Source organism: Mus musculus, chromosome 14, assembly GCF_000001635.26.
Source record: "Mus musculus strain C57BL/6J chromosome 14, GRCm38.p6 C57BL/6J".
NCBI classification, from domain to species: domain Eukaryota; kingdom Metazoa; phylum Chordata; class Mammalia; order Rodentia; family Muridae; genus Mus; species Mus musculus.
This window is the reverse complement of record NC_000080.6, coordinates 4,407,518-4,434,078: the sequence shown is the minus strand read 5'-3', so window position 1 is coordinate 4,434,078 and position 26,561 is coordinate 4,407,518. Positions and strand designations below refer to the sequence as shown.

The 26,561-nt window shown below is 43.6% G+C and overlaps 1 non-coding gene across 1 annotated transcript in view; it reads right to left on the bottom strand.

The window, feature by feature from the left end:
* Positions 1-18,492, bottom strand: part of Gm3164 — a 36,698-nt gene extending 18,206 nt beyond the window's left edge. The window contains exons 1-5 of the transcript XR_001781337.2: positions 17,054-18,492; positions 13,720-13,870; positions 3,855-3,989; positions 2,960-3,122; positions 1,878-2,009 (exon numbers count right to left, since the gene is read on the bottom strand). This is a non-coding gene — a transcript (predicted gene 3164). The remainder of the gene's footprint in view (positions 1-1,877; positions 2,010-2,959; positions 3,123-3,854; positions 3,990-13,719; positions 13,871-17,053) is intronic.
* Positions 18,493-26,561: the final 8,069 nt, after the last annotated feature.

Genomic DNA, 26,561 nt, shown 5'->3' with positions numbered 1-26,561 from the left:
CCTGACTGGACTTCCATACAACCCTCAAGGACAGGGTATTGTTGAGCGTGCGCATCGCACCCTCAAAGCCTATCTTATAAAACAGAAGAGGGGAATTGAAGAGATTTTACCCCGAGCACCAAGAGTGTCTGTGTCTTTGGCACTCTTTACACTCAATTTTTTAAATATTGATGCTCATGGCCATACTGCGGCTGAACGTCATTGTTCAGAGCCAGATAGGCCCAATGAGATGGTTAAATGGAAAAATGTCCTTGATAATAAATGGTATGGCCCGGATCCTATTTTGATAAGATCCAGGGGAGCTATCTGTGTTTTCCCACAGAATGAAGACAACCCATTTTGGATACCAGAAAGACTCACCCGAAAAATCCAGACTGACCAAGGGAATACTGATGTCCCTCGTCTTGGTGATGTCCAGGGCGTCAATAATAAAGAGAGAGCAGCGTTGGGGGATAATGTCGACATTTCCACTCCCAATGACGGTGATGTATAATGCTCAAGTATTCTCCTGCTTTTTTACCACTAACTAGGAACTGGGTTTGGCCTTGATTCAGACAGCCTTGGCTCTGTCTGGACAGGTCCAGACGACTGACACCATTAACACTTTGTCAGCCTCAGTGACTACAGTCATAGATGAACAGGCCTCAGCTAATGTCAAGATACAGAGAGGTCTCATGCTGGTTAATCAACTCATAGATCTTGTCCAGATACAACTAGATGTATTATGACAAATAACTCAGCAGGGATGTGAACAAAAGTTTCCGGGATTGTGTGTTATTTCCATTCAGTATGTTAAATTTACTAGGGCAGCTAATTTGTCAAAAAGTCTTTTTCAGTATATGTTACAGAATTGGATGGCTGAATTTGAACAGATCCTTCGGGAATTGAGACTTCAGGTCAACTCCACGCGCTTGGACCTGTCCCTGACCAAAGGATTACCCAATTGGATCTCCTCAGCATTTTCTTTCTTTAAAAAATGGGTGGGATTAATATTATTTGGAGATACACTTTGCTGTGGATTAGTGTTGCTTCTTTGATTGGTCTGTAAGCTTAAGGCCCAAACTAGGAGAGACAAGGTGGTTATTGCCCAGGCGCTTGCAGGACTAGAACATGGAGCTTCCCCTGATATATCTATGCTTAGGCAATAGGTCGCTGGCCACTCAGCTCTTATATCCCATGAGGCTAGTCTCATTGCACGGGATAGAGTGAGTGTGCTTCAGCAGCCCGAGAGAGTTGCACGGCTAAGCACTGCAATGGAAAGGCTCTGCGGCATATATGAGCCTATTCTAGGGAGACATGTCATCTTTCATGAAGGTTCAGTGTCCTAGTTCCCTTCCCCCAGGCAAAACGACACGGGAGCAGGTCAGGGTTGCTCTGGGTAAAAGCCTGTGAGCCTAAGAGCTAATCCTGTACATGGCTCCTTTACCTACACACTGGGGATTTGACCTCTATCTCCACTCTCATTAATATGGGTGGCCTATTTGCTCTTATTAAAAGGAAAGGGGGAGATGTTGGGAGCCGCACCCACATTCGCCTTTACAAGATGGCGCTGACAGCTGTGTTCTAAGTGGTAAACAAATGATCTGCGCATATGCCGAGGGTGGTTCTCCACTCCATGTGCTCTGCCTTCCCCGTGACGTCAACTCGGCCGATGGGCTGCAGCCAATCAGGGAGTGACACGTCCTAGGCGAAATATAACTCTCCTAAAAAAGGGACGGGGTTTCGTTTTCTCACTCTCTTGCTTCTTACACTCTGGCTCCTGAAGATGTAAGCAATAAAGCTTTGCCGCAGAAGATTCTGGTTTGTTGCGTCTTTCCTGGCCGGTCGTGAGAACGCGTTTAATAACACTGGGGGTCTCATTTGTGTCACTGACTCACCTGTAGGAATAGTTATCTTCTATCAGTTCCTTGGAGTACTGCATGGAACCAATTATGGACTGGATCATTTTATTCATATCCAACATTGTCTTCTCATGTTGTGATTTAATGATGTTGAATTCAGTGTTCATCCTGTGGCATGGCCCAAGAAGCAAATAATATGCTGAATTAAGGAATCAATAATCATGTGCAAACAGGCTATATCATGTACTACCCAAGCCAAGTGCATGCCACATCCTGACTCATTCAAACTGGGTCCCCTAGGTGCTAATTAAACTTACTATCCTGGGCAGAGGACAGCAGAGCCAGGAGACCAAATGGAGCTAGCTGACCTTCAAGGGCTTCCCGGGCAAGCATGTAGGAATAGAGTACTTCTATGACAATTTTACACTACACTGTGCCACAGGCAAGGGTCCAGTAGATATCTGTAATGACTTTCCTCTTACTTTTAAGGCAGGGATTCTCATTTCTTGGTTTCTGTTGTTATGTGAATTCCCAGAGGACACAACTAGTATTTACAGGAGAAAGGCTTTATCACATCTCCTCCAGGAGATTCCTGTGTGACAACAAGGAAACACCAGGAGCAAACTTCCCTGGTGATCACTTTGGACCTCTATGGACTCAACACTAACAGGACCTGCAAACTGTGCATCACACAAATCCTCAGACCCCATCAAAGGTCCCAGAGCCCCAGTCCTGAACAAAACACACGCAACTATGTTCACACACACAGACACAATTAGAATGCCAAATAAATCCAGACAGGTGCCATCTCTCAGAATATAATGAACAATATCAGAGTAAAGCCTTGAAGCCTGCAGGCATTGCATTCACACACTGAGAGACAGTAAGTGTGAGCAGGACATTCTAGCTGTTCACAGCAACAATCAGAATGCAAAAACCCCAAGGTCAAGTACAAAAGAAGATGATAATAAACACACAGCACCTTGTTTATCCAACAATTAAACACCTGTCAGGGCTACTTAATTGAATGATGGGAGATGACGCACTCCATTCATGGAAGGAAATTGGGTTAACAGATGGCACAATACAGTCAACAGTGTACTGGGCATAATTCCTACCTGTAGTTCAAATCCTCATACATGTAAAGGTTCAGGATTCCACACATTTCCTCCATGTCATTGCTGATCTTCCTCATATCCAATTTCAGTTCTTCTAGTTCATTTATTTTTGATCTCTTCTTAGTCATTTTGGAATTTTGGGTTGAAGTATTTCTAGCAGACCCTGCAGATAGGTAAACACAAAAGAATTTGCATACTTGATGGCCCAGGGGCAGGGGAGACCATTCTGAGTCCCAAGAAGAAGATGGAGGGAGAGAAAAGATAAAGACAGTGAATTCCTGAAAGAGCAGAAAAGCTATCTTCCAGCTGGTTTGCTAAGCTATGTTCCTCTTCCTAACCAATATTGTCAGACATATGCCACACTCCCTGTTACAGGCCTGGTTGCCTTGAAATGTATAAGCTGCCTCAGACATAAAGATATGGGGAACATTGTCAGGTCATATCAGATGGGACGCAGGGAAATCCTGAAGTTCATAGTGCTTAGCACTATCAAGCACTAATTAATCGTGTGTCTTCTAATCCAAAGTGTCTGAGTCCTCACCACATGACATGACCAGGGGAGCATCCTTCTCTGTTCTTTTCATCAGAGACTCAAGTTACCTACAGTAATCTGGAAGATGAAGTGCTTCAACTCCCTTCCATGAAAGGACACACTGTTATTTTCATAGTGCCCACTCCTGACATTTTTTGCCACTCAAAATGAAATTAAATAGCTCCCAGAAAAGTAGCTGCAGGTTTGTCAATTCCTGGCTTTGTCAAACTAATCATCAGAAATTCTTGACTCTTTTTCTGACATTGACAAAGTCCAAGGCTTCAGCTTGTAAGACCTACTCCTGGAAGGCCCAGCTCAAGCCTACCTCTACCAGGAAGTTCCCCAACTCTGCCCAGGACTCACTGTGCCTTCTCCATAACCATTTCCTTCTTCCTTTTTCATGAGAAAGGATTCCCTCTTCCTTCTCTGTTGGTCTGGTCTCTCCTTCATCGCCATTCTCTTTCTGAAATATCCTGAGCAGCCAGGAAAACATTCCTGCTGGTGAACCCAGAGCAAACAGAAGGGATGAACCACAGGCAGTTGCTGTCACCACAACACAGGTGACAACACAGAAGATTCTAGTTCTATCCTAGATACAAGAGATTCTCCAAGGAAGGCATTACTGATGATGTCACTAGCAACTGCCATGACCTACCTGTTAACTAGTTCTGCCCAGCTTGGTCCTTTTCTGGGGTGCCTCTCCTGGAGCCTCTCATGGACCCGTGGGATCCCCTTTGGCAACCTCTCCTTCCAAAGCTGGAGAATTCTACTGCTTCATTAGATGTCATGTGCTTTTGAGGGGGAACGTTGGTTAGGACTCTGACATGCTTAAGAGATTTTGTTGGCACCCAAATCTCTAGGGACTGTGGATGTAGTATATGTTTCACAACAGTAAATATACCAGCTGTGTCAATTCATGTGACATAAACTCCAATTTCCCAGGGTTTTCCTGTCTCACAGAGGCAAATATCTTTCTCCTATAGGTTTAATTGTACAAAACATGGACAATATTTTCTAACAGTGTATTCCTTGACAGAGGGCATTTTTTCATATATATATATATATATATGAGTTTCACAAAATCTCTGGTTTACAACCCTATCTTTTACAAAGAAAACTCCCTACTCTTTTGAACATACGGAATCATCTACAGGGCAAATATAAATGGTTAACTTGCTGTCCCTTCTTCAAAACATTATCCTGCACATGCTCCCATTCTCAAATACAACCAGACAATTTAAGTGGGCAACAGAGAGTAGTGGTCATCCTGGACTGTACATTACTGCATTGTAGCCTCATAGCAATTACTTCTCCAATATCTGTCTTCCAGAATTGCTAAGTTGAGAAATGAGGGTGTTGCAGGTTGTAACGTCATACTGTACTCACAGCAAATATAATACTCAGAAGGTAGGGCTGGGAGTGCAATGACCTGAATTGAGATGAAACCTCAATTTTAATGTGTCTATAAGGTCAGGATGCTGTCCCTTTGGCATTATCATCTCTGGCTTTTGTGTTCTTATGCTGGCTTTGCTGAACCTGTGCCCCCTAACCTCACAGATTTAAGAGTGAAAAATCATGTATATCTTCTTTCAGAAAACATCTGAATTTCACTACCTTCTTGAGCCACACAATATCAATATGCAGAGCTCAAAAATCAGGGGGAGATAGGTGATGGCTTCAAAGATGAGTGCTTTTTCTTACAATTAGGGCGCATATTTTTTTCCAATGTGATTTTTCCTTTTCTCTTTCACTAAGGGTGGCTTGTGTGTTTGCTGTCCTAAAGGGTCCTGGTTCCAAAAACATGGGGCTTACTCTATAGAGGCTCAATTTTACCAAGAAAAGGATTGTTGTAGAATCATGTCGTGACAGCAAGTAGTTCAACTACACTGTCTTAGGTCCAGCTGACCTGGTATAGGACTGACGACCTGAGCTATCTGAGGAAAGGAAGCAGCATGCAGTGTCACACAGCTCTCTCTGATGCAAACTGCTGGAATTGGAATAGGGATGTTTGTTTGTTTGTATGTTTGGTTGTTAATTATAAAAACAAAAAAAAATTTAGCCACAGTTGGTACATGCCAGTAATCTCAGCACTCAAAAGGGTTTTAAACAATTGTTGTTTGTATTCCTGTTGCTTTTATTGGTTTTGTTTTGAACTCTCCCAGCTATTTGCACTGGACCCAGAAAATTAAGCCCATGCTCTGTACAGTCCTATCATTTATGTTAATCAGTGATTTTATTCTTAGCAACCACTCCTGAGATGATCTCATTACTCACTTTCAAATAAAGAAAACAGTCATACAGACATTAGTTAACTTGTATGGTCTCACGTAATCAACTCATCATGACTGTAGAGTGGCATCCCAATCTTTGGAATACCCAAGCTTCTATTTTTGAGATGTCAGGCATCTGTGGAAGACTCGCTATCTGGTATGGTAGGGGACCTGTAATGGCTGCCACCTGAAGGCCAACACTGCCCCTCCAGTGCCTCTGAAGCCTGAGGCAGAGGTCAGCCAACAACACAGGAACACTTGGCCACAGCCAGTTCAGGACTGTACTTTGGATGAGCCCTGAGACCTGGATTAACAGAGGTTTCCAGAGTTCTGGTAAAAGTGAGCACAAACACTTAGACTTGAGAAGAATAATGGATCTATGGGACAAACATCTTTCTTTTTTATTTATCTTTGCTATGTTCCTAGTTTATGTCAATACCAAAGGCACCCTATTTTACAACATCTATTCTCTCTGGGTGTTAAAGTTATTGCCTGTGTATACAGACTAGAGTTACTAGAACAATACATTCTGTCTAATTTTTTTAAATAATTAAATATTTTTTATTGATAATGTTTTATTTATTCACTTTACACTCTGCTTTCTGCCCCTGACACCTATATTCTTTCCCCAATATTGCTGGCTGCTTCTTTTCTGAGGGAATATGTGGCAGCTATCTCAGGTCAACCCTTCTTCTACCAAAGCTGAGTGACCCTGTCCTGGAGAAAGGTGCTGAGGGTGCTGGGAATGAATGACTTCTGCATGGCTTTCTTCTTGTTCCACTTGGCTGTCTTTGAGCAGTTCTTGCAGAACTGTCCTTGAACTTGGTACTTCATCCTGATGGTCCGTAAGAAGCACTGGTTTTATTAATTATTCTTGAGAGTATATTTCCATCAAACCGAATCCCATCAGTATACTAACAAGGACAAAGGAAATGAGATATGAGACATCTATTCCAGGAGTTTCCAATTGTTCTCAGACCAGCAGTAGAGAAGCCCACAAAGCTGGCAAAGGTAACTGAGGTCACACAGAGACCTGAGAGCATACTGCTGCTTTCCTAAAGAATGTTCTAGAGGATTATTATATCTAAACTCCCATAGATTCGTGTGCACTGGACACCAAAGGGCTCAACATACTTTGCTTTTGTCACTCAGCTTCTCCAAGTATTAGAAGTCCCCCAATTTAGAGGGATTTGAAGGTATAAATAAGTCCCAGTGGCTAGAGGTACCTCAAAACAATGTGTAAGAACAGAGAACTGCTTGAGAATCAGAAAGACAAGAGCAAAGTCATACCCCAATAAGAAAATATGAGTAACAAGCCATCAAGTGAAAACTGAAAGTAGCAGGCCATGCACCAGTAAGTTTGGTCCTTGGCTCTCAGGTAGATCTATCTGAAAATTTCTGAGGAACTCCATTTTGATTTCCAGAGTTGCCATAGCACTTTGCAGTCCCACCAGAAATGGAAGAATGTTCCTCTTTCTTCAAATTCTCACCAACATATGCTTTCACATGAGTTTTTTTGATCTTAGCATTCTTCACTGGAAAGTATAACGCTGGACACCACCTCAGGGTCATTTTGATATTCATTTACCTGAAAAAAAAGGACTTTGCACACTTCTTCAGTGCTTCTCAGCCATTCAAGATGCGTTGTTGTGAATGTTGTGTTTAGTTCTCTACCTCATTTTTAGATTGTGTTCTTAGCTCTTATGAAGGTTATCTACTTGAGTTCTTTATAACATAACAACAGAACCTGAGGAAATCCAAAACATCATCAGATCCTACTACAAAAGGCTATACTCAGGAAAACTGAAAACCTGTATGAAATAAACAACTTCCTAGACAGATACCAGATACCAAAGTTAAATCAGAATCAGATTAACGATGTAAACACTCTCATTTCCCTAAAGAAATAGAAGCAGTCATCAATAGTCTCCCAGCCCCAAAAAGTCCAGGACCTGACGGGTTTAGTGCAAAGTTCTAGCAGACCTTCGAAGAAGACCTGATTCCAACTCTCCTCAAACTATTCCACAAAATAGAAACAGAAGGCACTCTACCCAATTCTTTCTATGAAGCCACAATTACTCTGATACCTAAACCACACAAAGATCCAAGAAAGAAAGAGAACTTCAGACCAATTTCTCTTATGACCATGGATGCAAAAATACTTAATAAAATCCTCACAAACCGAATCCAAGAACACATCAAGACAATCATCCATCATGACCAAGTAGGCTGGATCCCAGGGATTCAGGGATGGTTTAATATATGCAAATCCATCAGCGTAATTCACAATATAAACCAAATCAAAGAAAAAAAAAACACATGATTATCTCATTAGATGCTGAGAAAGCATTTGACAAAATCCAATACCCATTCATGATAAAAGTCTTGGAAAGATCAGGAATTCAAGGCCCATACCTAAACATGACAAAAGCAATCTACAGAAAACCACCATCAAACTAAATGGAGAGAAGCTGGAAGCAATCTCACTAAAATCAGGAACTAGACAAGGATGCCCACTTTCTCCCTACCTATTCAATATAGTACTTGAAGTCCTAGCCAGAGCAATTCGACAACAAAGGAAGATCGAGGGGATACAAATTGGAAAGGAAGAAGTCAAACTATCACTATTTGCAGATGATATGATAGTATGTATAAGTGACCCTAATAATTCCACCAGAGAACTCCTAATCCTGATAAACAGCTTCAGTGCAGTAGCTGGATATAAAATTAACTCAAACAAATGAATGCCCTTTCTCTACACACAGGATAAACGGGCTAAGAAAGAAATTAGGGAAACAACACCATTCACAAGAGTCACAAACAATATAAAATACCTTGGCGTGACTCTAACTAAGGAAGTGAAAGATCTGTATGATAAGAACTTCAAGTCTGTGAAGAAAGAAATTGAAGAAGAACACAGAAGATGGAAAGATCCCCCATGCTCGTGGGTTGGCAGGATTGACATAGTCAAAATGGCTATCCTGATGAAAGCAATCTACAGATTCAAACTTCCAACTCAATTCTTCACTGAGTTAGAAAATGCAATTTGCAAATTCATCTGGAATAATAAAAAAAACCTAAGATAGCAAAAACTATTCCCAACAATAAAAGAACCTCTGGGGGAATCACCATGCCTGAACTCAAGCTGTAGTACAGAGCACTTGTGCTAAAAACTGCATGGTACTAGTACAGCAACAGACAGGTAGATCAATGGAAAAGAATTGAAGACCCAGTAATGAATCCATACACCTATGGTCACTTGATCTTTGACAAGGGAGCTAAAACCATCCAGTGGGAAAAAGACAGCATTTTCACCAAATGGTGCTGCCACAACTGGCAGTTATGTAGAAGAATGCAAATTGATCCATTCTTATCTCCTTAAACAAGACTCAAGTCTAAGTGGATCAAAGTACTCCACATAAAACCAGAGACACTGAAACTTATAGAGGAGAAAGTGGGGAAAAGCCTCAAAGATATGGGCACAAGGAAAAAGTTCCTGAATAGAACAGCAATGGCTTGTGCTGTAAGATCGAGAATCGACAAATGGGACCTCACAAAATTGCAAAGCAAAAGACACTGCCTCTGGTGCATTCTGGGGGTCCAGTTTCCTGAGGCTGCCTGTTTACATTCTTTCTGCCAGACATCAGGACTTCAGTCATTTTCCCTCTACCAATACCAGATCAGGTTTCCCACTCCCCACACCAACTGCCCCCTACCATGTTAGGGAGGGAGGGAAGGACCTGGGAGGGAAAGTGATCCTGTTTGTTTAAAAATGACTTTCATTATGATGTGTTAGACTTAGGACTAGCTCTGGATGCTGTATGCTGGCTCTTATGGGACTCTGTTACAGAACACTCCTCTGAAGTGCTCTAGGCATCCCTGCAGCAGAGGCTCTGCCTGGGTTCATCCAGCTACCTCCTAAATCTTCTCTATCCAGAGAACACTATTCACTAGAAATAGGCAGAAACTGCAGAGACCCGGGTTCAAGGGTGGCAATCTCAGGTCTACAGGCAGTATTTCTCAATAAAAGTGTAGTTTCTTCCAACCATGGTTATGAACTCCTTTAAATCCCATCACTTAAAAGTTATAAACAGGAGGATCTCTGTGTGTTCAAAAACAGCAAGCTCATAACATATCAGAGAGTTTGGAATGGAGGAAGACACTCACTGAGTATCAAACATATTGTTTCCCGGACAGAAGGTCCTGAAGACTAGATCCATGTAAACTCTGATGTGTTCTCTTTCTGGCTGTGACCATCAGGTTGTCCATGAGCAGAAAGAAGCCCACAAAAGTCACTCCACAGGATCCTCCCAGGCTTTGTTCCTACTTCATCTGAGAGACAACCAAGCAAGACCAGATTTTTTTTTTTATTGCTTGTTCTTCTTCTGCATGACCAGGTCCTTCTGCTCAGCAGTACTATAGCCTTTGCTCCAGACTATCCTGTTCCTGATAATTAGAGTATGTGTTCTTAGTGGAGGGGTATCAAAAAGCATGCACACACTGGAATAAAAATGCAAGTGTTTACAAAGGATACCAGTGGTTGATGATCAGCCAGGCAAGCAAAGCAGCCAGCTTCTGGGCGAAAGAGCAAACAGTATTTCAAGACAGAGGCTGAAAATGAAACCCAATGAGATCTTCTAGAAAATGAAGAAAATGCATGAAAAAGTGCATGAAAAAAAAATACCACATGCCTATAATATACAAAAAAGAAAATATACACACACACAAAAACACACATATCCGCAGCCTATCCACCACACACAGAGTATGTAAATGAGAGCAAAATACCAAAAAAAAAGCACCTCGTGCTGCAAGAACACATTCGTTTAGTTATAGCATACCAGCAATTTGAGCGGTATCTTACACTATGCTAAACAAAAGGTGGAAGATACAATTGCTATGGTGAGCATGCTTTGCTTGGCCAGACTATGCTGAAGTGGTTGCATAAAATTTCCTCTTGCAATCTTAAATCTCTGACACCATGTCCCTAGCTTGTCAGAATCCCTACCCACATCCATAGTCATCCAGTCAACAGGAGAATGCAATCTACAGAAAAGGAGAGTACTCCAGCCTCATTCACAAAAAACATGGCTAACACTCTGCTAGTCAGAGTTCAGTCAGTGTGAGTCTGTCCAGGGCAGATTAAAAAGATTGTCTTGAAATGTAGACAGCAAAGATGAGAAATGCCACATGTCACCCCAAAAAAGATGACATCAAGAACTGCTCATTTGGCATTTGCAAAGGGATTCCCCCCACCCTTGCAAGCTGCTTCTCACATGTGAATTATATGACTGATGCCAAGCAAATAAGCCACAAGCCCTGACTTCACTCACTTAAAGCTCTGTGCACTGAACCCTGTAGTTGTGTGGTGTATTATTGAACTGTACTCATCTTTGGGCTGAAGTATTAAGCAGAGGTGGATTTGCTTGCTGATAATCCACTTTCTCACAAGAAGCTCATTCCCCAGAAATATTTGTGCTTGGACATAGACCTGAACAATTGGCTGTCATGAGGTATGTACTTAGATTGCTGTGTGGATGAGTAAGATGATGGATGAAAGCACAGGTAGGTGGATGAGCTCGTCTAGAAGTTACAAGGGCAGATGGAGCTAACCATTAGCCTGACAAAGCTGCCTGTCTCTACCTGTTGTTCCTGACTCTGGAAGTCACTGGCCTCTTCCTATTGGTCCTTATGGAGCCCCTTTAAGTCCCACAAGTACTGCAGCACCAGTGCCTCATCTTCCAGCACTTTCTTATTCCTGTGCCTCCTCAGCATGTCTACCTTCTTCTTCAGCTGATTCAGTTCCATCAGAAGGTGGCTCTGCAGGTTTCTGCAAACACCCAATGCATACAAAGCCCCTGCTATCCTTTTCCTATTAACTTATAAGAAACACCATCAACCCCACCAGACCCTGGTTCTCAGGAAGACCTAGATAAGAACTCAGGACATCTAGGTGAGCTGCACTCAGAAAGCAAAAATTAGAGAACAGCAAATTCCAGAAACACTCATGCTACTTCCAAAAGTCCCAACACTAAGAGGGATCCATGTTTCCTAAAAAGAAGACGTGGACTACAGTTGTCCCTACCTGTCCATCCTAATGGAGAAACATCACGAAGGAATGGGCAAAGGCACTATGAATTGGAAAGGAGAAACAAGGGGAATACTTGCTATACATGGGTCTGCTGGTAACTAGCTCTCTACAGATCCTGACTCAGCCCCGGGGGTCAAGAAGACCTCACATGATACAAATAGTTCTTCTGTCAATACCAGGGTTTCTCAATTTACCAAATGCTGTGGATGCTTTAATGCAGTGACCTCCCAAACTTAAGATTATTTTCATTGCTACTTGGGTACTATAATTTTTGTACTGTTATAAGCCATAATAGAAGTGTCTGAGATAAAGGATTGTCTGATACACAACCTCTGTGAAAGGGTCCTTTGACCTTTTTTTTTTACCCCAAAAAGTGTTTCAACCCACAGGTTTACAACAGAAAAATCTAAAGGCTCCTGTGTGAAGTGGCAGAAAGCAAGAACCAGAGCTCGAGAGTCTCCTGTGCAGGATCAAAAGCAGAGATGGCAATTCTACAGCTCATGTGCTCCCAAGCAAGACAGACAGTTACCTATAGCAGCCTTTCTCTTTGCCAGGAATTCAAATGTCTCTGAGGCCTCAGTGTACACATTCTGTAAGCTCTGCAGGTCCAACATTACCTGCTTAGTCTCCACTTTCAATTTTTCATAGTAAGGATTTGATCTGTGGTTGGGCCTGGCCCCAAGAGCAAAGAGTCCCAAGAACACAGGCTTCAAGGGTCACCTGAATCCAGGATGGATTCTGAACTTTCCAAGCTCACAGTATGTTACCTTCTACCTCCTATGTACTAGGATCATCTAAGCTTATTAATCTTGCTATCTTGTCCAAAGGTCTCCAGAGGCTGGGTGTCCAGGTGGTTAGAGTTCTGGTTGTTTGAGCTCCCGCATAGGCCTGGAGGGACAGACGAGGTCTCTAAACTCTCAGTAGTTTATGGCACAGGTGTGGGTATACAGAAACTATGAGGACATTTCTCCTTTTTTTTTTCTTTCAGAACAAGGACTCTTGATCTTTGGCCTAGTCCTATGAATTTGGCCAAACTATATAATCCACATTTCAGGGAGAATTACCCAGAATGAGGAGGTCATGGTGAATTCACCACAGAACTCAAATATTTCATCAAGTTGAACACATAATGCAAGTGCATTGTTGCTTGAAGTATGGTTTCCAGTCCTAAGCATTGGCATTGTCAGCAGACTGTAAGGCAGGCAATTCCTCAGGTCCTACCACATACCCTTATGACCAGAATATAGAGAGAGTCACACACACACACACATGCATGCACACAGAATCAGGGTGTGTTTGCAGGGAGAATGAGAAAGTACAATTGAAATAGAATCCAGAGGAAATGCAGAGGACATTCTGTTTATAAGACCCAAAATCTGAGAAGAGTATTAATGAGCCCAAGACCTTCCATCATGTATCAGGATGGACCAAATGGGACCAAGCTTTCCTGGTGATATAGCAAGCTTCAGCAAGCAACACCTGCCAGACAATTGCAAAGCTTTGCAAACAAACAAACAACGAACTCAAGCAAGCAAACAATCTATCAAAACCTCACAGCAACTAATATCTCACTCAAACGGTCACATGTCAGTGCCTCTATCAATACATGCTGAGACATCACATCCTCTTCAATCCCTCAGTTGTAGGCTTTCATTTTCATATAAAAAAATAGAATAGCCTATGTCTGCAGCTCACTCCTGCTCTGACTTCAAGTTCAGCCTGTGAGAATGTTTAGCGAGAAAAGGTTGGGCACAGTGACACCCTGGAGTTACAGTCTTCCAGTACCATAAAATTTAATAAGAATAAATTGTAGGCCATACCATAGACCCAAGAAATTGACCATGATGTTTGACAGAATGAAAAATACCTCTTGTGCAAAGCTTTCTCACTGATGAAGATCAGGTGATCTTGTAGCTCATTGTTCCCACTGGTCATCGGCTGACTGGTTAGACTTTCCACTTTCCTCACCCATCTTCTGAACAGGAGTGTTGGGGATGATGGTGGTACACCAGCAGCCCCTATGGGTAGATGAACACAAGTGAATATGCATACTGTCAAGGAACAGAGCATTGACAGAACACTGAGTCCTATACAGACATCTGACAAAACAGGAATCCATGTGACCCAGTCATTCCTCTTTCGCTTCACTTTGCACATGCATCATGTGACCAAGGACAGGATCCTCAGGCTTATTCATAGCTGCGTATGATTTAATTAGGCAGTACTGTCCATAAGCTTGTGGTATAGAAACCATCAGAAAATTATCATAGCCCACAAGCACCAAGATGGTGTGGAGATGCCCATATCTCCTGTCAGGTCCCTCTAGAAACAAGACTATGGATGGAAAAACAGTGCAAGAGCACAACGCGTTCCCAGACTCACCAAGTCAGCTGCGTGAGAGCCCAGTGTGCCCAGAGTTGGCAAGAAAGCACCAGTCTCTACTCTGGCTCACTATTTTGACAGTCCAGTGGCTAGACTAGAGAACAAACTGATACCCACACTTGCTACCTATGTGGGCAACTTTTAGGGAACACTGTTCAGAGACGTTCTTCTGTGACATCTGAGAAATGAAAGGTCTTCCCTGGGAAGCCAATTTCTTTCCTTCTTAGGAGAGCTGGACAGACAGTTCACCTAATGGAGTCCCTGGGGTAAAGGACAGTGATGCCCAGCCCTGAGGTGCTGACATCTCACTCACAGTCCTCTGCCTGCTGCTGCTTTCACTTTTGTCCCATTCAAACCCATTTCCCCTGTAAGAGCAGAAGCCTGAAACTACCAGGACAACAGCTTTGGCCTTAAAACTTCATTGATCTGGGACAAACTAATGTCCTGTAATCATTGACAAATTCAGGATCCATGACAAGCAGGGAAGGCCAGAAGCTTCCCAGAGAGACTACCTACTGAGTCCCAATTCCTGAAGACCCAGAAACAGACTGTGGTCTCCTTCAGGAATTTTCCCATCTTCTGACCAATACTTATGGTGGCGCATTTTCAAGGACCATTTATTTCTTGATGCTTTGGTCTGAGGGTCAAGGGTCATCTTTCTTCCTCTCACTTGTGTCCATTCTTTCTCCTAAGTAGCATCCTTCCTCTGGCCAACATATCTATGGATGATTAGGAAAGACAGTGCATAAAGTGGTCCAAGAGCAGTTGGTGTTGCCACAACACAGGTGACATCTCAATCCATGCCAGGCCTCTCCAGGATACAAAAGAATGTCTAGGGAAGGAACTGCTGATGTCATGGGGAGCTGACACTGCAACCATGCTAACTAGCTCTCCTCACAATTCATGCTGCACTTTCCAGGAGCCACTCCTAACACTGAAGGGAATCCTTTCAGTACCTCCTCCTTCCAAACACCTCCATTAGATTGGTTGGAAACTCATTACTAATTCCCCCATGGGGAACTGATTGTTTATTTTCAAAAATTTCCCCAGGAATGTTTCATTTCTTTCTCAAAATTCCCCTATTCATCTAAATATGAAATAAAATACTCCTGAAAATTCAGATTAGGATGAATATGGATGCAGAAGGAACACCTGCCTCAAGTACTGATGCTTGGAAGCACACCCAGGAAGAGCCTGCAGGGCCTTGAACTCACAGATATCTACTTGTCTCTGAGTACTCCCAAGTGCTGAAATTAAAGGCAGGCAGAACCAGGCCAGGCATTCCCATCACCTCCTTTCTCTCCCCTACTTCAACTTGTGTCCCAACATTTTCTTTGGTCCTTACCTCTAATAGAAAGCAGGGCAGAAGGTACTTGGATTCTAGCTAATGGCTCTTTTACTGTCATTCTCTTATGAAGCCTGGACCACATGTGTGCTGTTAGTCAATGTGATCACATATAGCTTCAAACATTAAAATATACCCTTTGTTACAAGATCCAATCTTCTTGAAACTCAAACTGTGTTCACTGAAAAATACATCATAGATGGGAGAGAGGGGAAGAGAGAGAGAGGGAGAGAGAGCGCGCAAATTCTTGCATACATGTTGCCACATGCCATGATAACACAGTAATCCCATTTAGTCAAGTTTGTATGGTAAAATATTAAATTCCCTATATTTAAATTTTAAGAAAGTTTTTGAAAAACCAACTCAGAACTGGAATCCCAGTGAAAACAGGTTTGCTTTCTTTGTTGTTCTTTCATTTTGTTTTAAGAGAGTATGGATTTATTTTGGCTCAGAGGATAAATATATCTTGGTGGGAAAGGCATGGAGCTGGGTCTCTAGTTGTGGTTGCCAGAGCATGAACCAGCTGCTTGTTCTGTGCCACCTACTAGGAAGCAATGGGGGGAGGGGACACACACAAAGCTTGAAAATGAGAGTCTCTGAGCACACAGAGTTGGGGCTTCAAAAAGCTGTGATTCTACTGCTTAGATCTGATATCTCTCTCTCTCTCTCTCTGTCTCTCTCTCTTACTCTCTCGCTCTCGCTCCCCCTCTCTCTCTCTGTGTCGGTGTGTCTGTGTGTGTCTGTGTGTGTGTGTGTTAGACAGACAGACAGACAGTGTGGCTTCTTAAAATTATATATAGACTAGCAATTAATGTTCTAAGTATAGCATGCCGCATGACGGTCATATCGATTCATTCTGAAGGAAACCAGAACTCACTTCATTCAGATTCTTGAGATCCCTGAATCAAAGTTAAAGACTCTGATTTTGGGGAATTTGATGATGCCTTGTACTCTGCTGAAGCAAGAGCAGGGCATGCAGTTTCAGGCCTGCCTGGCCTACCGGGTAAATCCCACAGCAGCCTGTCCTACAGTGTGATGCTCTGTCCCAAACATAAACAACACAGATTCGGGTGGACCCAGTGTTCCTTCAAAACATATTTAGATTAAATCGTCAACCCCATTGCACCCCATGCCAGAAAATTTAACATTTAAAGCTGTTTCCTCTACTACATTCTTGCTTTCTCTTGAATACACTCCTCTTTTAGTCGTTCAGGTAACACAACTTTCTTATGTAGTTATATAAAGCATTTGAAAAATCCTTAAATATTGTAGTCATTACACAAAGTTCTGAATAAAATCCCTCGTGAGAACTTTTTATGACACATACTTGGATAGATGTCAACCTTCAGCTATAAAGTAAGGTTCTTGGGGACAACGCTTGTCTGAGAGTTAACAGCTTGCCCAACAATCTCAGAACACGACAGGTGTTGGATAAGAATATGTGCTGAACTAATAAAATGCCTTAGCCACTTACATACGCCAAGTTTTGAAGAGTTCAACATTTAGCCACTGCTCCTGCTCCATCTCACATCTCTATGAAGGTTTTAGCTTTAAACGTTCATGTTGCGAGACGAGTACTGAAGATTTTCTAGGAGAATAAGAAAGCACTCTGTTTCTTAGCACTTTGGAGAAGAAAGCCGGAGGTTCTCTAATTTTCTAACTGCGGTGAAGTCCTAGCATTCAGCACCCAAAAAGCACTACACATAACTTGGAGCTTCCCGCTGTACGTGGTGGAAGCTGATAAGATTTAATATAGTAAAGTTCAAAACAGGTCGCTGGATTTCATTCCCAATGATCTAAAATGTCAAGACTGAATTGTATGTTTAACCAAGAACACCTTACTCCCTAATAATGATCGCAATAGAACACGAGCAGATGGGCTACCTAACGTGCAAACTCACAAAAACAAACGCAGTGGCAGATGGATCAAAGTCGAAGGACACTTGTGAAAGGTCAGGAAGCAGGAGGCAGTAAATTGTACCCTGGCAAAATGGCTGGAAGTCTAAGGGTAAGAAAAGAAGCAAGCCTGGCCCCTGACCTACAAGCTCTCAACAGGCAGAGGGCGCACCTGAGCAGACTCAGGAAGTCCCTGGGACAACTTCACTGGAACAGCACCTCAGCAGGGATGAAGCCAGAAATTTTAGACCAGGCTTTTGAGACGGTTCACAACGTCAATCAAAAAACGAGTAAGAAATACATAGATAGGGTATGCAGGGCCAAAATTCATTGCCCACTCAAGATTACAAGGGTCTACGCAGGGCGGGGATTCCTGCGAGGAATCCCTGAATGGATGGATGGATAACAGAAGGTTCAGTTTGAGGTGCAAGAAATAAGTTAATGGATTTTAGGGAATAAATCCAAAGACCCCGACTCGCATCTTCTCACACGCAACACTGAGCCCCAAAAGTGACTCAATCTGCGCGTGGCGTGTGCTGTGAGGTCCAGGCGAAAGCGAAGTTATCTGGGGCTGGATCCCTGGCCAGGTCCTTGACCCTCGGAACAGTTCAGGGCAGCCTAGGCTACCCGAGTCTGAGGCGTGGCTCTGGACTTCTGGCAGCCGCGGGCCTTCCCAGGCGGCGGTCCTCGGGAACCTGCGTACCCAGGTGACTGCCAGCGCAGGGTCAAGAGGTGAACCCCCATCTCCTCCTGGCCGCACCCGCTGACCACGCAACCCAGCCCCCTCCACTTCCCTGGCCTCCATGCCACTCTAGGAAATAAAGTGCAAAGCTGAGAAAAGGATGAAGCGCGGAAATGGTCCTCTCCGGATCCAGAGGCGGACCAGACAAAGGCGCTTAGGGCGGCTAGCAAGGAGGAGCCAGGGCGCGGGAGGAAGCGCTGTCCCGGCTGGGAAGCAGCTGCTGGGGACCTCATCCCGGACAGCTTCGGGAATGGAACCTGGCCGGGACGGGGAGGCGGGGAGCAAGGACAAGCGGGAGGGGTGGGCGCGGGCGCGGGCGCGGTACTCACCGGTTCCTCCCAGGCTGGGCTCTGGGATCCAAGCACGGGGCGCACATGCTGCGGCTCCATCCTGCGGGCCCGCGCCCGCTGACCGACGGAGCGCAGGGACACGGTGCTCTCTGACTTCCGACGCGTTCGCCCCCCCCCCCCCCCCCCGCCCCCCGCGCCGGTCCCTCCCTCCACCACCAGCTCCGCATGAGTGCAGCTCCATGGCGCGGTGGCGAGCGCTGGGCTCCTCGAGCCTTTGCTGCCTCCCATGGCCCCAGAATCTGCCACTCCACCCCTCTCCTGTCTCTGCCTCCGACCCTCTCCCCTTTTCTCCCGCCGTCTGCCCCTTCCCCAGCGACCCCTCCCGGCCAGCGGCCCGGGATGCATGTGACCCCCCCCTGCCAGGCCATATATGGTGCGGAAAGGAAAGCAGCCACCAGGCGGTCACAGGCACCTGGCAGAGGTGCAGCTAAAAGAGGAAGCTTCACCAAGGACCCAGGCTCAACAGGAGCATCCGGGATGTCAGGGGCAAGTAGCTCAGGAGGGGTGAGCAGGACCTGGCCCCTTTCCTTCAGGCATTCCTTGCCTCGGGTGCCTGTAGCTCCAGGCGGTCGCCTCCTGAGCTGAGCCTGGAGCCAATTGCCCAGGACAGTACCTGGCTTCAACAGAGCAAGGCTGTGCTTTGCGCCCCTGAGCCGCTCCCAAGCACCTATTCTGGCAGCTGGGATGTCTGGCTGGGCTGGCTGGGGAGCCCTGCTTTTGTTTTGTTCATTTTCTATGGCTGAAAGATTTTGTGAAAAGAAAACCAGCTAAGGAGCAGGTCTGTGGTTCCCTGTGAGCACTCAACTCAAATTAGGGACAGGGGCAGTTCAGAGACAGCTCAAATGTCAACTGTCTCTCCTGCTGCTCTCTGGGAAAAAGAAAATGAAAATTGCAACTAGCAAGTTTTTCAATCATCTTTTCTGAAATCATCTTTAGTGGCAGTGGAGACAGTTTCCTTCTAGTTGCAAACAGAGGAGTGACTGCATTTGCATGGATCATTTCCTCTCTCATGGACTTCAGACTCCTGCATCTCCTGGCCCTTAGTCTGGTAGACAGATGCATTCACACGTTTTGAAACCGAGAATTCAAAACACATACTTGATCCAGCATGCTCCCACGTCATACTAACTTCCAAGGCTAATATTCCACTGGAGCTACACATATAAAGGTCACTAAGGATTGTGGAGAGAGCTAAGCCACTGGATGGTTTCCAACCCTCACTTTCTGTGACTTGACTGACTAGATTTGCATTCCTGAATCTTTCCTTTAAAGGGCCTTGGAATGTTGGGTCTTCTTTGTTTGTGACTATGCTTTGTTCAGTGGCCTCTTACCTGCTGCCTAAGTAGCCTGTCCTTCATTTACTTTGAATGAGGGTTAAGTGGGGTGAGTGAGCAGTCTACAAGTTCCTCCCTTGCTTTTAGTTAGCAGCCAGATGATAACTCACAGATCTCCATCATTCTGACCATGCTGCCTTTACCTCAGCACTGGGATCACAGATGAACACTGGGGCTCACTCAAACCCAGCCCTTCATTCCTCTAGGCCAACTGAGCTATCCCAGACCAGAAGCGAACTGCTGTTTTTCAAGCATTTTGTTACATTTTTTGACTTTTCTTTTTCACTTGGGTGTCTGTGTCTGTGTGTGGGTTTGTGCACAGCAGTGTGAATTCTCATGGAGGCCCGAAGCATCCAGTACCCCTAGAGCTAGAGTTAGGAGGCACCCAGTGTGGGTGCTCCAAACCAAACTCCGTGCCCTCAGACTCCCAAACCCTGTCTCTGTCTCAAACACACACATACGTTATTTTTTTATAGAAAGAAAGAAAGAAAGAAAGAAAGAAAGAAAGAAAGAAAGAAGGAAAGAAAGAAAGAAAGAAAGAAAGAAAGAAAGAAAAGACATTAAAACTGGAAAAGAAGAATGCAGCTTGCCCAGGGACCTGTGTATCTCCCAGAGCCAGTGTTATAATCCAGATTGCTTCATTAATGTGACTACATATACAGCTGTTTCTATGTTCTAAATGTTGGTATCTCCCCAGTTCCCGTTGAAGTCTTAACTTGCATGAGCACCTAAGGAAGGGGTCTGGTTATGATAGCAGATTCTGTATAAATGGAACTGGTGTCTTGTAGGTGGAGGGGCTGGAGAGATGGCTCAGTGACTAAGAACACTCAGTGTTCTTCCTGAGGACCCACGTTCAGTGCCCAGTACCCACCTTGGGCAGCTCACAGGTACCTGTAACACCAGTTCCAAAAGATCCAATACCCTCTTCTGGCCTCAGGTACCTGCATGAACATGGTGCACAGATAGACAGGCAGGCACACACTCACATAAAACAATTCAAAACATAAAGCAAGAAACAGAATACCATCTCCATTGTCTTATAACATTAAATTCTGTCCTGTATAATAAAAGTGTTCTCTTTGCTCCTGAATGCACAGTATAACTAGTTCTGTTTTTCAACTCTTCCAAGTCATTGTGTTTTAAGGATGTCCTAAAAATACGGTTTGATCTCACTACTACCAGACCATCCTAAGAGCACTACTTTTAGCATGACTGTTTTCATTCATTGTGTGTATTAATCAGACTAAAGGGCTCTAGGAAAGCCTTGCTGCCACTGCCCCTCCCCCTTACCTTATTTCTTTCTCAGGGAACAGTACACTTTAGGAGATTGTGGGGTGTGTCCTCTGTTCCACATTACCATCCACCTCCTAAGGCTTTGCCCTCATACAGAGGAGGGAAGTGATACAGAGTTTGGGGTGGGAGACAAAAAAAGCAAGGAGCAGCATTGCTTCACAGACCTCTACAGACAGTGGTGTGTGTGTGTGTGTGTGTGTGTGTGTGTGTGTGTGTGTGTGTGTCTGTGTGTGTGTCTGTGTGTGTGTCTGTGTGTGTGTGTGTCTGTGTGTGTGTCTGTGTGTGTCTCTGTGTGTGTCTCTGTGTGTGTCTGTGTGTCTCTGTGTGTGTGTCTTCATGTGTGTGTGTCTCTGTGTGTGTGTGTGTGTCTGTGTGTGTGTCTGTGTGTCTGTGTGTGTGTGTGTATGTGTGTGTCTGAGAATGTGCTTTTTACAGAGGAGGGAAGTGATATAGCGTCTCCTGTGGGAGACAAAAAAGGCAGGGAGGGGCATTGCTTCACAGAACTCTAGACACTGGTGTTTGTGTGTGTGTGTGTCTCTGTGTGTGTGTGTGTCTGTGTGTGAGTGTGTGTCTGTGTGTGTGTGTGTGTCTGTGTGTGTCTGTGTGTGTGTCTGAGAATGTGCTTTTCAATTTCTTTCACCAAAGGCCTCTGAGTCTTGTATTTTTATTTCCTCCTATGCCTACATCAAAATTTCAATGTCTACAGAATTCTACATGGAAAGTGATTAACACCAACCCTTCATAACAACCTTTTGGCACCTCGGACAACCAATGAGATGTCTACTCTCAGTCCACTATGTTTCTGTCCATCAAGTTTTAATATTTTCATTTTGTGTTTGGACTAATGGTTTGAATCTAAGTGGATTTTAGTTTTAGGATTGTTTGTTTCTTCTTATGAAATTGATATTCATTTTACCCTGAAATATAAATCCTTCTCTAAATCTGAAAATGTTTTTTGGGTTTGGGGGGTGGATTTTTAATTAATCATTTTGTTTACATTTCAAATGATATCCCCCTTTAACTGTCCACAACCACCCCCACCCAACCCTCTTTCTCCTGCCTCCTCTTTGCCTATATGAGGGTGATCCCCCACTCCCCCACCTACTCCCACCCTTCCTTTAGTATCACCCTACACTGGGTCATCAAACCTGCACAGGACCAAGGGCCTCTCCTCCCACTAATGCCGAACAAGGTCATCCTCTGCTACATATATATCTGGAGCCATGGATCCCTCCATGTATACTCTTTGGTTGATGGTTTAGTCTCTTGGAGCATGGGGTGGTCCAGTTAGTTGATATTGCTCTTCCTATGGGGATGCAACCCCCTTCAGCTCCTTCAGTCCTTCCCCCAGCTCTTTCACTGGTATCCTCATGCTCAGTTAGATGGTTGCCTATGAGTATCTGCATCTGTATTGGTCAGGGGACACTCATACCAGATTCCTGTCAGCAAGTGCTTCTTGGCATCAACAATAGTGTCTGGGTTTGGTGTCTCCAGATAACTAATATCAACAATCGGCAAATGGGACCTCAAAAAATTGCAAACATTTTGTATGGCAAAGAACCCTGTCAATGAAACAAAATGGCAACCAACAAATTGGGAAAAGATCTTTACCAATCCTATATACTATCAAAGGCTAATATCCAGTCTATACAAAGAACTCAAGAAGAACTCCAGAGAACCAAATAACCCTATTAAAATGGGGAACAGAGCTAAACAGAGATTGTCAACTGAGGAATACTGAATGACCATGAAGCACCTAAAGAAATGTTCAACATCCCTAGTCACCAGGGAAATGCAAACCACACAACCCTGAGATTCTACCTCACACCAGTCAGAATGGCTAAGATCAAAAATTCAGGTGACAGCAGATGCTGGCGAAGATACGGAGAAAGAGGAACACTCCTCCATTGCTGGTGGGACTGAAAGCTGGTCAAACCACTTCTGAAATCAATCTGGCGATTCCTCAGAAATTTGTAAATAGATCTACCTGAAGACCCAGCTATACCACTAATTGACATGTACCCAAAACATATGCCAACATATAACCAGGACACATGCTCCACTATGTTTATAGCAGCCTTATTTATAATAGCCAGGAGCTGGAAACAACCCAGATGTCCCTCAAGAGAAGACTGAAAATGTTTTAAATTCAACTGTTACTTATCTTCATTCCTGTTCCATGCAATTTTCTCTATTTTGAGTTTCTATAACTAGATTTGACACAGAGATTTTATACTATCCTCCAAATCTCGATCTTTCTTTCACAGTTCTCCTCTTTGGTGTTGTTGTTGTTGTTGTTGTTGTTGTTGTTGCTGGTGATGGTAATGGTGATGGTGATGATGATTTGTTTTGTTTTGTTTTGTTTGTGTCTGTGTGTGTTTTGCTAGTCTTGGATAATTTTCTCTGAAATATTATCCAATTCCCTAATTTTGTTTGCAACAATGTTCAGTTGCCAGTGCTGATTTCTTGTCCTTTTGAGGTAAGGTTTTGCTATGTAGTTCTGGTGATTGGCCTACCAGTCTCTACAGAGATGGGACTGGCTTCAAACTTGTAGTAATCTTCCTGTCTCTGTTTAGCCTGCTTCTTAATTTCTTAATATGACCACTGTCTTCTCATTTGTTAATCTCCCTACAACTTTCATCTCATTCTTTTAAAAAGCTGTTAGGTCGTTTTTAATATACTTTGTTTTTTATTTATCTTTTAAACCTGTATGTGGGCATGGGTGGACAGGCATGTATGTACAACAGGATCTTTCTACATAGCCCTGGCATCAGCAATAGTGTCTGGGTTTGGTGTTATTTCTAGCTCATAACTCAAGGTGTAAATTCTACAAATGACCTTATTTTCCTGTTGTCCTCATCTCACCTAATTATTAAGAGAGAAAAAAAAAAACTAAATGTCATTTTAAAATGAAAGACAGATTTTTTTAAAGCACAATATAGGGCTGGTGAGATGGCTCAGTGGGTAAAGGCATGGGCCACACAAGCCTAATGATGTCAGTTAAATAGATCACTAAATGCACATAAATGTGGAAGGAGAGAACTAAGGCTACAAAGTTGTCCCATGACCCGCACATGTACAACATAGCATGTTCTTCTGCACACACACACACATTACTAATAGTAAAAAAAAATGTTATTATTAAAAATAAAAAACTGTTAAATATTTTAACTACCTAAAGCCCAATGTGTAAAAAGTGTACATATGATAAAATAAGAATTTTTGAATTGGTAGGTTATGTCTCAACATGACTACTGGTTATTAATGTGCAACAGGATTCCATAATTGCATGTATTTTTTTCCTTCCTTTTGGCTAAAGTATGGTAAGATCATGTATTTTTTTCTCCGCACAGTTGTTGTTGCTTGTAAGAGAAGAAAATGATTAATAATTACAAATGATTCATCTAACAAAGAGATCAGTATAGAAAACTATGAAAAAGTATTCCATGACTGCTGGGTGAGGTTGTTAACGATGCAGAGAAAAGAACAAACCAACATGAGGTCTGCTTTCCACAGAGAGAGGATGAAACAATTGAGTCTAAAATAAATATAAATTGTGACAGATTTAGTTGTAGTTCAAGAAATGGCACGTTCAGGGCAGGAGAGTCAGCTATAGGTTAAGAGCATTGGCTGTCTTCCAGGGGACCCAAATTGGGTTCCTAGCACTCACACAATGGCTAACATTCATCTGCAACTCCAATTTCAGAGGATCTGACACCCTCTCCTGGCCTCTATGCATACAGCACATTCATGGTACAAAGACATATACTGTGGGCAAAATGCTCATATACCTAAAATAAACTTGAAAATAAATACGTTTTCTTTTAAAGAAATAGAAAATATGAGGTTCCCTCCAAATGTGCAGGGGAAAAGCCAGGGGCAGCATGGGAAGCTAGTTCTTATGATCCCCCGAGAATACTTCTAGCAGAGCCCCTCTATACAGTGGTAGGACCCAGCCACTTCAGATTCCAGCTTAGAGCTCCAAAGCCAAGACACACAGTTGCCAAGAATCAACCCAGGTGCTCTCGGGATCAATAATTCTGTGATTATTCTCTCGGAATCAATTCTGGAGATTAATCACATAAGGAGCCTGAAGGCAGCTGTAGGTGACTCAGTAGCCAGCATGACATCTAGCAGGGAGGCAGGAATCCAGGAGACTAGAGAGGGCCTTTGAAACTTAAGGGCTGGGGGAGGCACTTCAGGAAAGTTCCCCAAGCAGTCCTGGGCTGCATAGTAATGGCAGTGGAAAAGGAAGACACAGCTCAACATTGGCAACTGTCTCTTAGGGGGACTTCTACTCACTGAAAAATGAGACTCTTAACTTACACCACAAAAGAGAAATTCAGTACAAGTCTGTATGAACCATAAATGGAGTTTACTGAGAAAGACTGTGTGGGGGCTGGGGGGTGGTAGTTGTACATATCACGGGGCCGTCTTGGTTACTTTGCTACTGCTATGGAGAGAAAGCATGACCAAGGCAACGTATAGAAGAAGGCGTCTACAGGGGCTCCTGGGTGCAGAGTGCTAGTCCATGACTCTTATGGTGGGGAGCATGGCAGGAGACAGGTATCATACTGGAGTGGTAGCTGAGAGTTTACATCTGATCCACAGGCAGGAGACAGGGAATGCTATGGGCTTTTGAAACTCCTCCATTAGGCTACACCTCTTAATCCTTCCCAAATATATGGGGGCTATTCGCATTCAGACCGCCACAGTGCCCATGGACTGCTCAAGAGAGAAGTTATCAAAGTCACATCTAAGTGTCTTAACAATAAACTCTCTCTCTCTCTCTCTCTCTCTCTCTCTCTCTCTCTCTCTCTCTCTCTCTCTCTCACTCTCTCTCTCTCTCCCTCTCTCTCTCTCTCTGAGAACACACACACTGTATTGTTGATCTCACACCTACCCATTTCCCTGTAGCCAGACTACTCCTAAACTTGTTATGAAGCTGAAGACATTGACTTACCTGTCTCCATCTCCCTGAGTTCATGCTAGGGAAGTACTCTACCAACTGAACAAATGCTTATAAAACAAACTTTGGTTTTGTTTTGTTTTGTTTTGTTTTGTTTTGTTTTGTTTTGTTTTGTTTTGTTTTGTTTGGAAATAGCATGATGTAGCTCATGGTGGCCCTGGACTTGTAATTTTCACACCTTTCCTGAGTCTTGGGATATCAGTAATGTTCGATCACGTCTGACTTAAAGAACTTCTCTTTAGTACATGAGGTTACTGTTGTGTCCGGCCAGCAGATCACAACATGGGTTCTAGCCTGGAAAGGCATTTTGGAAACCTGGAAGAGTAGAGGGGCTAGGTGGCGAGATAAAGAAATGTAGCTAAGACAGTCATTCTGATCAAAGCTCAATTTTACTGTTC